The sequence below is a fragment of the Rhinoraja longicauda genome, chromosome 6 (assembly GCF_053455715.1).
Source record: "Rhinoraja longicauda isolate Sanriku21f chromosome 6, sRhiLon1.1, whole genome shotgun sequence".
NCBI lineage: Eukaryota > Metazoa > Chordata > Chondrichthyes > Rajiformes > Arhynchobatidae > Rhinoraja > Rhinoraja longicauda.
Window position 1 is genome coordinate 63,912,770 of NC_135958.1, and position 16,097 is coordinate 63,928,866.

The following is a 16,097-nucleotide window of genomic DNA, read 5'->3' on the forward strand; positions in this document are numbered from 1 at the left end:
AACACATTTTAATTACACTCTGAGAGGAAATGTGAGAGAAAATATTGTCATCGTCCTGCCTTTCAGCAGTTTTCAAACTTGGAAATAAACTGTCTATTGTCTGTCATTTAAAAAAACCCTGCAGATGCTGGTTTATACCAAAGATAGACAGAAAATGCTAGAGAAACTCAGCAGGTCAGGCAGCATCTCTGGAGAAAATGGATCGGTGATGTTTCGGGTCGGGACCCTTCTTCAGACCCGACTCGAAATGTCACCTATCCATTTTCTCCGGAGATGCTGCCTGACCCACTGAGTTACTCCAGCATTTTGTGTCTGTCCAGTGTCTGCAATTCTTTTGAACTTTTTTTCTCACATGATTTCTCTGTTTGCTCAAGAATTAAAAGCTGGTTGCTGGATTTCCCATTCCACATCTCCTTCTGCAAGTTTAAAATCATCTCTTTCTGGGGTTCCCCACCCCTCCCCCCCCACATGAAGATGCTGCCTCCTTCACAGAAGGAGAGAGAGAGGCTGTGCCATTGTTGGAGTGGGCTGTGCCTGCCACTGTCTGCAGCCTCTTATGTTCCCGTGCATTAGAATTGTCACAACAAGCCATGATGCCAGGATATTTTCTCCAGTACAAATGTAAAGGTTTGTTAAAGCATTCTGAGGCAGGCACAAACTTCTCAGCAATGTAGAGGCGCCCTCATCGTGATTAGATCTATGTGCTGGGCCCAGGACATGACAGCTGAATCCAGGCAGTATTCTGGCAAATCTCCTCTGCACTCTCTCCAAAGCCTCCATATCCTTCTGGTAATGGGGTGACTAGAACTGCACACAACACTACAAACCTGGCCTAACTAAACTCCTATGAAACCCTGCATCGTGATTTCTTGACAATTGTACTCAATGTACTGACCTTTGAAGGCAAATATATGTTGTGCCTCCTTTACCACTCTGTCTATTTGTCCTGCCACATTCAGGGAACGATGGACTTGGATCTCATGATCCCTTTGTACATCAATGCTGTTTAGGGTCCTCCAATTAACTGTATATTTTCACCTTACATTCAACCTCCCACAGTGCAACACTATGAATCTACAGGATTATCCTACCAGGAGTGACTCTATCAAATGCCTTACTAAAATCCAGATGGGCAATAACCTTGCCCTCATTGATCGCCATTGTTGCCTCCTCAAAATTTTCTATCAAGTTCATTAGACATGACCTACCGTGTGCAAAGCCGTGCTGACTGACCCCAACTAACCCATTCTATTTCAAATGAGAGTAGATCTCATCCTGAAGAAGCCTCTCCAATGGCTTCCCAACCACTGAGGTGAGGTCTATAATTTCCAGAATTATCTCTCAAACAAAGGAACAACATTGGCCACCCTACAGTCCTCCGGGATCTTGTCTGTGGCTGGAGAAGATGGATAGATCTTCGTCACGTTGCCCCTGGTGTGCAGGTGAGTGATGGAATCTGAAGGTTAATTGTTGGGAAAAATTGGGAGAATAAAATGAGATAAGTGTAGATAGGTGATTGATTGGGCTGTGTGAACCTGGTGGGCCAAAGGCCCCATTTTTGTGTTGAATTACTCTATTCAGCCGGTGAAGAACTGGTTTCTGAATCGCTACAGTTCTCCTGGTGCAGATGGAGGTGCTCTGACTGCAGATGAGGAGGGAGTTCCAGGGTTTGGGCCCACGGTGAGTGAACCATGGAGATGCAGAGGGAGCGCGGTCTCTAAGGAAGGCAGAGAGGGATGGAGATGGAAAGATGGGACTGGTGGTGCGATCATGCTGAAGGTGGCCAAAACGTCAGTGAACAATGTGTTGAATGTGGAGGCTGATGGAGTGAAAGGTGAATGACCAGGGGAACTCTATCCTTGTTCTGGAGCTTTGCATTGTCACACTTGGACCTCCTGCCTGACGGGGAGGGGAGAAGAGGTAGTGTGACTCATCCTTGATTATGCTGATGGCCTTGCCGAGGCTGCGTCAAGTGTAAATGGAGTCAATGGAAGGGAGGTTGGTTTGTGTGATTGTCTGGGCTGTGTCCTCAATTCTCTACCATTTCTTGCAGTCTTGGATGTAGCTGTTCCCAAACTATGCTGTGCTGCATCTCGATAAAACACTTTCTACAGCGCATCCATAGAATTTGGTGAGAGTTTTGGGGACATGCTGAATTCCCTAAGCCTTCTAAGGAAGTAAAAGTGTTGGTCTGCTTTCCTGGCCATTGTTTCCTTATGGCTCCACCTAGTTCTGCATGGGTGCAGGAGGCAGGCCTGATGCAGCCATCGATGTAACAGGGAAAGTATTGGGGGTTGGTGGGGGGGTATGTTTGGGGGGGTATGTTGGTGGGGGGGTTGGTTGGAGGGGTATGTTTGGAACAAGGACTAGTTGATGTAACCAACAAAAGGGCAGGCATTATGGAGGCCCACGCGAATGCCCATGGCTATACCTTTAACATCGAGAACATGAGAGGATCCAAAGGAGGTTGCTGAGGGTGAGGAATTCAAGAGAGAGTCAGATATAGCTCATAGGTCTAACGGAATCAAGGGATATGGGGAGAAAGCAGGAACGGGGTACTGATTTTGAATGATCAGCCATGATCATATTGAATGGCGGTGCTGGCTCAGTGGGCAGATTCCTTGCCAGAGTGAAAGGTCTGAAGGTGGAGGGGACGGAAGAAGAGCTTAACATCATGACAGCCTCAGAACTCGTTGTGCGGATGTAGCGGTACAAAGGTAAGGTGTCAGCTGAGGATAGACCTACCCCTGTCTTTCAAACACGCTGAGTTACTCCAGCACTTTGTGTTCAACGCAAGATTCCAGCAGCTGTCGTTTCTAGCGGACCAAGTGTCAGTTCTTTACAATTCACTTTTCTGGGAGGCAAAATGGATGGGAGGCAGGAGGATACTGCCCATTGTAAATAGGTTCCAGTCAGCCCACAGACAGGAACTGTCACTGAAGAGTCTACAGACTATAAGGAACCATTTATAGTTTACCCAAGTAGCATCTGAGTATTACACAATCGGGTCATTACTTTCTCTTCGAGGTATGTCCACTTTGAAGAAGTTCTCCTCCTCTCTTCGACGAGAGTTTAGCAACATGCTCTCTCGCTGCTCCCCCTCTGTGATTTCTCCTGCCCTCCTACTCTACGACCACATCTTGACCCAGACTTGCTACCACAGCCACATCTGCTTCCTTGGGACTTGCCTGCGCCTCCATCTTCTGCCTCGTGGTTTCCAGCTCCGTTTTCAGACCTCCCAATTCGGACCCAACCCGGACTACCGTCTCCAACAGACCATCTGCCACTTCTCTCAACAGTTTTCTTTCCGTGCCCTGCGTTGTACCCTGGCTGGGATGCGCAGGCACCAGCAGGCCCCAGTCTGAAGAAGGGTCTCGACCCGAAACGTCACCCATTCCTTCTCTCCCGAGATGCTGCCTGACCTGCTGAGTTACTCCAGCATTTTGTGAATAAATCGGGTCATTACTTTTACATGTTGATTAATATTCTTTGGATAATTCTTCGATAATTTATGCCTGGTTATTGGATTCATCCAGTTTGCTAAGCTGTTGAATTTCATGTTCTTTGTTGCCTATTCAGTGTCTTACTGGTCCTAAACCCCTCCTATAATGGGAATATTTTAACTGGTTTAAAAACAAGTGGCTAAGAGGAAAGGAGAACTCTTGCAAAAATATCCATCAAAAACGAAGAATATTTTCATCCCCAGTAAACAATAAAGCAGCAGATAGGCATGCAGAATATCTCATTGCCAACAGTCAGTGCCGTCTCAGTGAAGTACAGATAGTTTAGTTTAGTTTAGTTTAGAGATACAGCACGGAAACAGGCCCTTCGGCCCACCGAGTCCGCACCGACCAGCGATCCCTGCACACTATCCTACACACACTAGGGACAATTTATACATACACAAAGCCAATTAACCTACATACCTGTACGTCTTTGGAGTGTGGGAGGAAACCGAAGATCTCAGAGAAAACCCACGAGGTCACGGGGAGAACGTACAAACTCTGTACAGACAGCACCCGTAGTCAGGATCGAACCCGGGTCTCCGGCATTGCAAGCGCTGTAAGGCAGCAATTCTACCGCTGCCCCACCGTGCCGCCGTAGTTGCGGATAGAATTAGTCCATTTAGCTTGTCGTCTCTGGGTCACTCTTTGAGCTAACCATCTACTGGTCTCATTTCCTTGCCTTTTGCATCAGAGCTCTTCAAATACTTTTGTTAATCAATTCCCATCTAAAATTGGGCCCATGCCGAAGAATTAGGTGAGATGGAGGAGTATATAGAACTCCAAAGCTGTCACTCTGCTTTAAAGAGGAGAATTCTTCCTCTCCTCCCCAGATTCCAGGATGAAGCTATTGCCAAAGGGGAAGGTTCCTGTAGAACAGCAAACATTGTTCTTCGCTTCATCCACTAATGGTTGCTCTAGCAGGTTGAAGCAGCTTTCTGTGCAGTTTCAAATCATTCACCGACTGCACTATAACAGTAATTTTAGATGTAAACTTGGAAATTCCAACAATCCCCAGTCCCACCTCTTAATCCCAATGTTGCCGAATCCCTCGTCCACGCTTCATTCTCGCTGAGCTTGATTTCATGAGCAACGTCCACGCATCAAAAGCAAAAGTTTAAACCTGAATGCATAACACCTTCTAACATCTACAGGACACTTCAAAGTATTTTTCAAGCAGCGAATTTCTGTCAGAGTGCAGTCACCACAAACGAATGTAGCAGCGGCAAGGACGCAGGGAAGACAGCAGGTTGAAACAGCTAAAGAAGTCTTTTACCGCGGTATTAGAAGCCTCTCCTTGTTTCTACTTGAATCAAAGAGCCATACAGGATGGAAACAGGCCCTTCGCCCCAACGCGTCCATGGCATCCAAGATGTGCCATCTAAACTAGACCGATTTGCCTGCAATTGGCTCATTTTCTTCAAAACATACTCAATCCATGTATGTCCCAAAGGTCCTTTAAATGCTGTTACTGCACCTGCCTCAATTGCTTCCTCTGGCAGCTTGTTCCATATACCCACAAGTAAAAATGTTGTCCCTCAGGTTCCTATGAAAACATTCCCCTATCACCTTAAACCTATGCTCTTAATTTCTTGATTCCCGCTGCCCAGGGAAAAAGACTCTGTTCCATTACTCTATTTCCCTTATCAATTTATATACATCTTTAAGTGCACCCCTCAGACTTTGCACTCCTGGGAATAAAGTCCTACCTCCCCATCCTCATTCCATAGCTCAGGCTCTTGAGTTCTGGCATCATCCTCGTATGTCTTATAGAATCTTATAGAAACATATACAATTCTTAAGGGGTTGGAGAGGCTAGATGCGGGAAGATTGTTCCCGATGTTGGGGGAGTCCAGAACCAGGGGTCACAGCTTAAGGATAAGGGGGAAGTCTTTTAGGACCGAGATGAGAAAACATTCCTTCACACAGAGAGTGGTGAGTCTGTGGAATTCTCTGCCACAGAAGGTAGTTGAGGCCAGTTCATTGGCTATATTTAAGAGGGAGTTAGGTGTGGCCCTTTTTGCTAAAGGGATCAGGGGGTATGGAGAGAAGGCAGGTACAGGCTACTGAGCTGGATGATCAGCCATGATCATATTGAATGGCGGTGCAGGCTCGAAGGGCCGAATGGCCTACTCCTGCACCTATTTTCTATGTTTTTGTGTTTCTATGTCTTCTCTGCACTATTTTCAACATAATGGCATTATCCCGTAACAAGGTGACCAAAACTGAACACAATACTCCAAGTGCGACCTCACCAACACCGTGTACAACTGTAAGGTAATGTCCCAACTGCTGTACTCAAATCCCTGACTGATGCCAAAAGCCTTTTTTACCACCTTTCTACCTGCTGTGACACCACTTTCACGGAACTAGGTAATAGTCCTCCTGGATCTTTCTGTTCTAAAACATCCCTTTGGGACCTATCATTCACGGTGATGGTTCTGGCCTGGTTTGACTTCCAAAAATTAAACTCATACACATGCATTTGGAAAGGCTGGGGTTGATTAGGTACATTCAGCATGGCTTTATGCGTGGGAGATCGTGTCTCACGAATTTGATTAAGTTTCTTTAATAAGTAATGAAAAAGGTTGATGAGGACAGAGTCATAGATGCAGTCACATTTATCTGAATTAAACTCCATTAGCCATTCCTCGGTCCAATTGCTTAGCTACTCATAATCCTGCTGTAATTTTTTTAAACCATCTTCACTGTCGGCAATGTCACTTATTTTGCTGCCATCTGCAAACGTACAATAGTCAATAGTCAATTTATTTGTCACATACACATAAGTGTGCAGTGAAATGAAAAATTACATACAATCATAAACCAACACCAAACAAAAGAAATATCCATCACAGTGAGTCTCCTCCAGTCACCTCCTCAGTGATGGAAGGCCAGAATGTCTTTTTCTCTTCCCCTGCCGTCTTCTCCCACGGTCAGGCTGTTGGAGTTGCCACATCGGGGCGGTCGGGGCTCCCGACATTGAAGCCCCCGCCGGGCGGTGAAAAGTCACTGTCCTGCTCATTTTCATCCAAATCATTGAAACAGATGACAAACAGCAATGGGGCAAACCTAGGGACACCAATAGTCGCAAGCCTCCAGTCTGAAAAAAAAACCTTCCACCACCACCCTCTGCTTCCTCTCATGAAGCCAATTCTGTATCCCTTCCAGCGAAGTCTACCAGGTGGATATCAAGTATTGTTCTGGAGTTACATCTTATGAAGATATGCTGCACCTGCAAGATTGATTTACTGACTGATATAAAATGTCTTCCTCTTGAATGCAACATTAAACTTAGCTATTCATAATTGTCAACTATAAAATTCATCGCAAATTAAACTTCAAATGAATGGGAGCACTGGGTCGGATATGATACAATAATAGGCTGCATTTGCAGATGCTGTGATAATTGTAGAGATTAGCCACTTTGGCACTTTAAATGTTCAGTCATTATATCGAGTGCTATTGACATAGAGCACTTGAGAGCAAATCTACATTTCAGTAAACATTACTATTAACTCCCTTTAATTGAAGGTTTAATGCAGCATAATTGGTTTCGATATAATGAGTCACTCATTTCCTCGCCCGGCCTGCACTTTCCCATGTTAACCCCTAGGATGCCAGCAACCCAGGATAACTCCTCAGTTTATTGTCACGTGTACCGAGGTACAGTGAAAAGCTTTTTGTTGCGTGCTAACCGGTCAGCAGAAAGACAATACGTGATTACAATCGATCCATTTACACTGTGTAGATACATGATAAGGGAATAACGTTTAGTGCAAGGTAAAAAAGCCAGCAAAGTCCAATCAAAGATAGTCTGAGGGTCAACAAAGAGGTAGATAGTAGTTCAGCACTGCTCTCTGGTTGTGGAAGGATGATTCAGGTGCCTGATGACAGCTAGGAAGAAATTGTCCCTGAATCTGGTGGTGTGCATTTTCACACTTCTACAACTTTTGCCTGATGGGAGAGGAGAGAAGAGGGAATGGCCAGGGTGCGACTCATCCTTGATTATGCTGCTGGCCTTGCCGGAGCAGCGCAAGGTATAAATGGAGTCAATAGAAGGGAGGTTGGTTTGTGTGATGGTCTGGGCTGCGTCCACAATTTGCTACAATTACTTAGGTCTTGGATGGAGCTGTTCCCAAACCAAGCTGTGATGCATCCTGATAAAATGCTTTCTATGGTGCATAGGGGACATGCCAAACTTTCTACGCCTTCTAAGGAAGAAAAGGCTTTCTTGGTCATTGCTTCAATATGGGTGGTCCAGGAGAAGTTGTTGGTGATATTGACTGCTAGGAATTTGAAGCTTTCAACCATCTCTACATCGGCACTGTCAATGCAAAAGGTCGATCACTATCTCCTTTGTCTTGCTGACATTGGGAGAAAGGTTGTTGTCTCGACACCAGGACACGAGGCTCTCAGTCTCCTTCCTGTACACCGTCTCACCATTATTTGATATCCGGCCCGCAATGGTGCTGTCGACTGCGAATTTGAAAATTGAATTAGATGTGTACATGGCTGCACAGTCGTGGGTGTACAAGGAGTAAAGAAGGGGGCAGAGAACACATCCTTGTGGAGCCCCCTTGTTGAGGATTATCGTGGAGTATGATGTGTCCCCTATCCTCACTGATTGGGGTCTGTTGGTCAGGAAGTCGAGTATATTCTGATCTACCAGGAACTTCACTAAAATATCATGAGATTAAACACCGTGAAATATTATTTGTAACAGTGATTACAATCACGTTTTTAGAATTTGTGGTATTTAAGAGACTTTTGGATAGACATGGATATAGATTATGTGGAGCAGATGAATTGATTTTGGCATCATGTTTGGCACAGACATTGGAGGCCAAAGGGCCTGTTCTTGTGTTGTAGTTCTTTACCTGATATTCTAATGTAGCAGGTCAGGCAGCATCTGAATGGATACACTACAGTTTGGGATGGGACCCTTCTTAAGGACAACTTCTTCCATGCTATTATCAGACTACTGAATGGTTCTCTCAGCTAGGGGTAGTTCCATTCCTCCAACCTACCTCATTGTGGACCTTGCAGGTTTTTTTAAATCTGCACTTTCTATGTGACTCGACACTATAATGCTGTAACACTATATTTTGCACTCTTTTTCTTTTTGCATTACCTGACATCTTTATTAATGGCTTGATTGTTCTCTTGTGTAGTATGATTTAATTTGATAGCATGCAAACAAAGCTTTTGACTATATCTTGGTACACATGACAATTATAAACCAATATCAATACCAATACTAATACCAATAATCCATAGTATAAGAAGATAACTGCAGATGCTGGTACAAATCGAAGGTTTTTATTCACAAAATGCTGGAGTAACTCAGCAGGTCAGGCAGCATCTCGGGAGAGAAGGAATGGGTGAGGCTTCGGGTCGAGACCCTTCAGACCAATAATCAGAAGAATTGTACTAATAATCCATGCAAGGCAATTTGCTCATGCTACTCAGCAGGGATTTAAATAATCTGGTTGGTGTTGGTGCTTGGGAGTAGTTTGCATCAATGCAAAAGGTGAGGAGAAAAATAGAGAGGATAAATCAAGCAAATTCTATCGGAATAGCAGACAGAAGCAGGTTAGAGAGCATAAGAAAATAACTGCAGATGCTGGTACAAATCGATTTACAAAATGCTGGAGTAACTCAGCAGGTCGGGCAGCATCTCGGGAGAGAAGGAATGGGTGACGTTTCGGGTCGAGACCCTTCTTCAGACTGATGTCAGGGGGGCGGGACAAAGGACGGATATAGGTGGAGACAGGATGATAGAGGGAGATCTGGGATTTGAGGAGGGGAAGGGAGGGACAGAGGAGCTATCTAAAGTTGGAGAAGTCGACGTTCATACCACCGGGCTGCAAACTGCCCAGGCGAAATATGAGGTGCTGTTCCTCCAATTTCCGGTGGGCCTCACTATGGCACTGGAGGAGGCCCATGACAGAAAGGTCAGACTGGGAATGGGAGGGGGAGTTAAAGTGCTCGGCCACCGGGAGATCAATTTTGTTAATGCGGACCGAGCGCAGGTGTTCAGCGAAGCGATCGCCGAGCCTGCGCTTGGTTTCGCCGATGTAAATAAGTTGACATCTAGAGCAGCGGATGCAATAGATGAGGTTGGAGGAGGTGCAGGTGAACCTTTGTCTCATCTGGAAAGACTGTTTGGGTCCTTGGATGGAGTTGAGGGGGGAGGTAAAGGGACAGGTGTTGCATCTCGTGCGGTTGCAGGGGAAAGTGCCCGGGGTTGGGGTGGTTTGGGTAGGAAGGGACGAGTGGACCAGGGAGTTACGGAGGGAACGGTCTCTGTGGAACGCAGAGAGAGGAGGGGATGGGAAGATATGGCCAGTGGTGGGGTCCCGTTGTAGGTGACGGAGATGTTGGTGGATGATATGTTGGATCCGCTGGCTGGTGGGGTGGAAGGTGAGAACGAGGGGATTCTGTCCTTGTTGCGAGTGGGGGAAGGGGGAGCAAGAGCGGAGCTGCGGGATGTAGAAGAGACCCTAGTGAGAGCCTCATCTATAATGGAGGAGGGGAAGCCCCGTTTTCTGAAGAACGAGGACATCTCGGAAGCCCTAGTGTGAAACACCTCATCCCGGGCGCAGATGCGGCGTAGACGGAGGAATTGGGAGTAGGGGATAGACTTTTTGCAGGGGACCGGGTGGGAAGAAGTGTAGTCCAGATAGCTGTGCGAGTCAGTGGGTTTATAATAAATGTCCGTCACTAGTCTGTCTCCTCTGATGGAGATGGTGAGGTCCAGAAACGGGAGGGAGATGTCAGAGATAGTCCAGGTATATTTAAGGGCAGGATGGAAATTGGAGGTGAAGTGTATGAAGTCAGTGAGTTCTGCATGGGTGCAAGAGGTAGCACCAATGCAGTCGTCGATGTAGCGGAGGTAGAGTTCCGGGATGGGGCCAGTGTACGTCTGGAACAGGGATTGTTCGACGTACCCGACAAAGAGGCAGGCGTAGCTAGGGCCCATGCGAGTGCCCATAGCTACGCCTCTGGTTTGGAGGAAGTGGGAGGAGTCAAAGGAGAATAGATGAGGTTGGAGGAGGTGCAGGTGAACCCAGGAGAGCATAGTTGGCAGGCTAAACTACATTTACTTTAGTGCAAGGAGCCTCACAGGTAAATCAGATGAACTTTGAGCAGGTATCAGGACTCGGAATTATGATAGTGTTGGGGGAAGGGTGATGTGACAGATTGATGTTCCGGGGTACAGAAGTTTCAGATTTGTTAATGGGGGAGTGCAAAACAGGCGTGAAAGTCACATTACTGATTAGGGAGAACATAATGGCAAAACTTAAAGAGGATATCCTAGATATTTCATCCAGTCGGTCATATGTTTAAAGTCTAGGAATAAAAGAAGGGCTAATTACAATTTATACCCCTCAGATGAACAAAGTTAAAGTCATTGATATATATTGGAAACAAGGACCCAGCAATAATCCCAGCTAGTCACAGATTTCCTTACACCTTTATCCTCTGCCTCCTATCACCAAGACAATATTGGATCCAATTAGCCAATTCTCATTGGATCCCATGATTAGCCTACCATGACTACCATGCCTTGTCAAACGCCTTACTAAATTTCACATAACCAATGATTACAGTCCTGCCTTCATCAATCTTCATGGTTACATCCTCAAAAAACTCAAACATGTTAGTGAGACAGAACTTTACCCACACAAAGCCATGCTGACTATCCCTGCTGCTCCCATGCTTTTCCAAATATACATAAATCCCATCCTTTAGGATTTGCTCCACGAATTACACCACCGCTGATGTAATGCTCGCTTACCTGCAGCTACCAGCTTATCCTTGCTCTCCTTCGTAAACAAAGGAACAACATTAGTTCTCCTCCAATCATCTTGTTTTTGACCTCCGGCTAACGAAGGTTCAAAAATATCCTTCAAGGCCTCAGCTATCTAAATAGACCTCCTCAGCCCTGGAATGCTCCAAACTACCAATGAGTTCACCGAACTTTCCTTCCAAGTCCTTCTCTTCAATGAGTACTGAGGAGTGTTCATTTAGGACCTCTCCCTTCTCTGTTGATTCCACACATGGATTACCCCCTCTTGCTCCAGACATTGCATACACTGGCTTGTGTGTGACCCGTCTTTGACCTCCCCAAGATAGCAAAAGGTCCAACATGAAATTCATGTGCTTTCATTTTCCATCCTGTGGAAAGTAAACAAAGATAGAGAGGATTATTGGCTTTCACTAACAGGGTTCCCCTGAGTACAAAACAAAACACACACAAGGGTACAATGTTCTTCATGACACCAATGGCTGGCACAAAAGCAGAAAGCATTCAGAACCAATTAACATGTGGTATCTCCATCATTCACATCAGTGGCCATTATCCTGAATTCAGGTGAACTCATTATTCCGTGTCCTAGAAATATAATTTAGAATGAAGTGTGAGCATTTGTTTAAGCAATTTGCCCCTAATTAATGTGGATGAGCATACTTGCATTTCAATGTTATTTTGTTTCTCTAGAGTAAAATGTGCAAAGTTAAGGGCTCTTACCCGTTTTCAGTTGTGCATATCATTTTCTGCATTAACATTATATTACAGGCAAGTTTTATTTAAATTGTTGGCAGAGTTGTGACTTTTTGCCAGCAGCTTTTGCCTAATTGATCATTCAGAGAACTGATAATTGACTGTATATTTATTGTTCTTGTTACATGTAAAACTATAGCAATAATTTTAATGTTCCAGTTCACAACTGGTGCATTTAACAAATAAACATTAGATATATTAATTAATCTGCTTCATCTTTGTCTATAGTGAGATCCAAAGCTTTGTTAAAATGAATAGGACTTGAATAGTAAATGGAAAAGCCCTGGAGAGTGCTATAGACAGGGAGATCTGGGAGTACAGGTACATGGCTCACTAAAAGTGGTAAGTCAAGTGGCCAGTGTGGTGACAAAGTGTTTGGCGTGCTTGCCTTCATTTGGAAAGGTATTGAGTACATATGTTGGGACATCATAGTGCAGCTGTACAAGTCATTGACGAGACCGTACTTCATGTATTGTGTGTAATTCTGGTCGCCAAGTAGTAGGCAGAATGGCATTAAGCTGGAAAGGATGCAGAAGAGATTCAGCAGAATGTTACCTGGTCTTGATTGTCGGAAGAGGTTGGATAGGCCGAGACTTTTGTTTATGGAGTGCAGGAGGCTGAGCAGTGATGTTATTGAGGTGTACAAAATCATGAGGGGCATGGATATATTGAACACTCATAGTATTTCTTCTAGGAGAAAGGATTTTAAAATTAGAAGACAAAGGCTTAACTTGAGGGGTGGTGGAATTTAAGCGGGACCTCAGGGGCAACTTTCTCAGGCAGAGAGCAGTCCATATCTGGAATGAGCTGCCAGTGTTAGTTATTAAAGCAGATAATGATGACTTCGTTATGATGTCTTTCAAAAGACATTTGGGCAGATATATCAGAAGGGAATCCTTCAATTGGAAAAGTTTAAAGGGCAATGGGCCAGATACAAGCAGATGGGACCAGCCCTAATGCGCCAACTTGGTTGGCATGGACCAGGATGGTCAATAGGCCTATTTCTGTGCTGCATCCCAAAATAATTGACAACACATTAAGCAATTTTGAGATGCAGTCACAGTTATTTCATAAGAACCTTATGCCAATTTATGCACATTATGGTTACACAAACAGCATAATGTAATGACTGGCTCAATTACAATAGCTGCGGAATAAAATCTGGCCAAGTTGCCATCTCTTGTTCTTCTCCAAATATTGCCAAGGGATATTTTGCATTCACCTGAAAAGGCAGTCGGAGTTTGTGTTCAATGTTTACTCATCAAGTAACCACATTGTCCACAGTGTAGCATTGAGTATTACTGAATACCACCAGCCTAGATTATGTGCTCAAACCTCAATCATTGGAAGAGTGGAATTGGCCAATGAAGATTTGCTACCATCTGGCATGGCAGCTTGGGAAAAGATGCCCACATGCCCTATTTTATAGGAATATACTAAAACAAATGGAATAGGTTAAAATATTGTAAACATGTGCAAATTACGAAAGGGAATTATAGATAGAGGTTACGTACTGAACTAATGTTCAGCCAGAGGCATTAATTCAGCCAGAGACATTAATTCAAATCTTGTAAAGTGCATTGGGAAGTTACATACAAATAATTAAAGCAATCTAAAATCAAGCGCGGTTCTGGTCACCCCTTTACAGGAATGATGTGGAAGTTTTGGAAAGTGTGTAGAGGAGGTTTATCTGAATGTTGCCTGAATTCGAGGGTTTCAGCTAGAGGGAGATGTTGGATGGACTTGGACTGTTTTCTCTGCGATGTCGGAGATTGAAGGCAGACTTGATAGAAGTAGATACAATTATGAGAGGCATTGATAAGGTAGAGAGTCAGAGTCTTTTTCCCAGGTTGGAAATGTCCAACACTAGAGGGCACAGCTATCAGGTGAGAGGGAGAAAGTTTAACGGAGATGTGCAAGACAAGTTTTTTACACAGAGAGTGGTAGATCATATGCAGACAGATAAGATTAGTTCAGCTAGGTATCATGTTTGGCACAAACATTGTGGGGCAAAGGGCCAGTTCCTGTGCTGTACTGTTTATGTTCTATATTCCATGTTAAAACTGGATGAGAATAAAACCAATCAGGTGCAAAACACAAAATGATCATTCTGACGATCAGTCTGAAGCTCGTCTGCCCATTCCCTCCACAGATGCTGCCTGATCCGCAGAGTTCCTCCAGCAATTTGTGTTTTGCTGTTCCTGCAGTTCCCTGTGTCTTTAAAAGCAATCTGTTTATTTAATTATCATTTCTTGGTCAGGTTATGTGATTTCAAATGCACAACTCGCCTCTAAAAGGCCCACTGGTCCAGTCTGAAGAAGGGTCTCGACCCGAAACATCACCCATTCCTTCTCTCCAGAGATGCTGCCTGTCCCGCTGAGTTACTCCAGCATTTTGTGTCTATCTTCGGTTTAAACCAGCATCTGCAGTTCCTTCCTACACAAGAAATAATTAATAATGGATAATAAATACCAGTGATCTCCACATCTGTGAATGATTGATAAGCACCTTTGGCTCAGAATCAGCAGTTCAAGTTTCACTCGAAGCCAGCATCTTAGCATGGCACTGAGGATCTTGATGAGGTGGGTGTGAAAGATTTACTGTAAGGATGGTCCCACATGTCCTGTGCCTTTAATCAACCTCACAGAACTGATGTCACATTGATGAGTGTCAAAACCTCCTGCCATGGAGATCACAGCAGTTCAAAGGCTGTCAGGTGTGTTGGGATGTTGGTAAAGCACTGAGTGATGTGCAGATATTTTTTCCCTAACAAAGCAACCCTGAAGTGTTGTGGTGAAAATAAAGATCAGTCAGAAATTAGACTGCACTTCCCTGCCAGTGAAACCATGGGGAAATTAGCCCGGCTTGTTATGTTCACCCACATTCATTTGCATTTTCATTATCTTATATTATTAAAATCGGGTTTTTCGACGTTTCCATTGATTGGTAAATCTCTGATCTATCTACACTTTAAGATTGATCGAAATCCAATTTTGCGATGAATAATATAAGGAAAATGCAATTAATATTCGTTTAAGGCTAGCTAATCTTTTAAATAAAGAATAATTATAAATAAAAATTGCACATTTGATGTAATTTACTGTAATGGGGCAGCTAATGTCACCTTTGACACTTTGTCAAACCATTGCTCACTATTTGAAGTAGAATCATAGGATTGCACAGCACAGAAACCGACCCTTCAGCCCACTGCACCAATGCTGACCATAAAGCCTATCTATTCTATTCCCAATTGCGTGCATTAATTCCTTATTCCTCTATGTTTTGGTCATTCAAGTACCTGTCCAAATCCCTCTTAAATGTTGCTACTGTTCCTGTCACCACCTACTCTTGTACTTCATTCCACAGACCAACTACACTTTATGTGAGACATTTATGTCTCAAATCCTCTTTAAACCTTTTCCCTCTCACCCTCGATTGAGATCTCCTACCATGTGAAAGATACTCTGGCTATCTGCCTTATCAAAGCCTCTCATAATTTTGTATACCTCTATCATGTCACCTCTCAGCCTCCCGTGTTCCAGGGAAAACAGACCCAGTCTATCTAATCTGTCCTTAGCACTCAAGCTCTCCAATCTAGACAACGTTCTTGTGAATCTTGTCTACACCTTCTCTAGATTAATTACATATACCCTGTAATGTGGTGACCAGAACTGCACATGGTACTCCAAGTGCCAACTAACCAACGTTTGTACAACTGTAACACAAAGTGTCAACTCTTGTACTCGGGACCTTGGCTGATAAAGGCAAGCATGCTTACACTTGCTTCACTAACCAGTCTACCTGTGTTGCTATTTTCAGGGAATGCTGTACCTGCACCTCAAGGTCTCTCTGTTTAGCAACTCTCTCCAGGGCACTGTGCGTTTCCTGCCTTGTTTCATTTCCATACATGCATCACATGTACATGTCTGAGTTAAATTCCATCTGCCATTCAATGGCCCACTTTCCCACTTGATCTACGTCCTGTTGTAACCTGAGACAACCTTCTTCACTGTCCATGATATCAG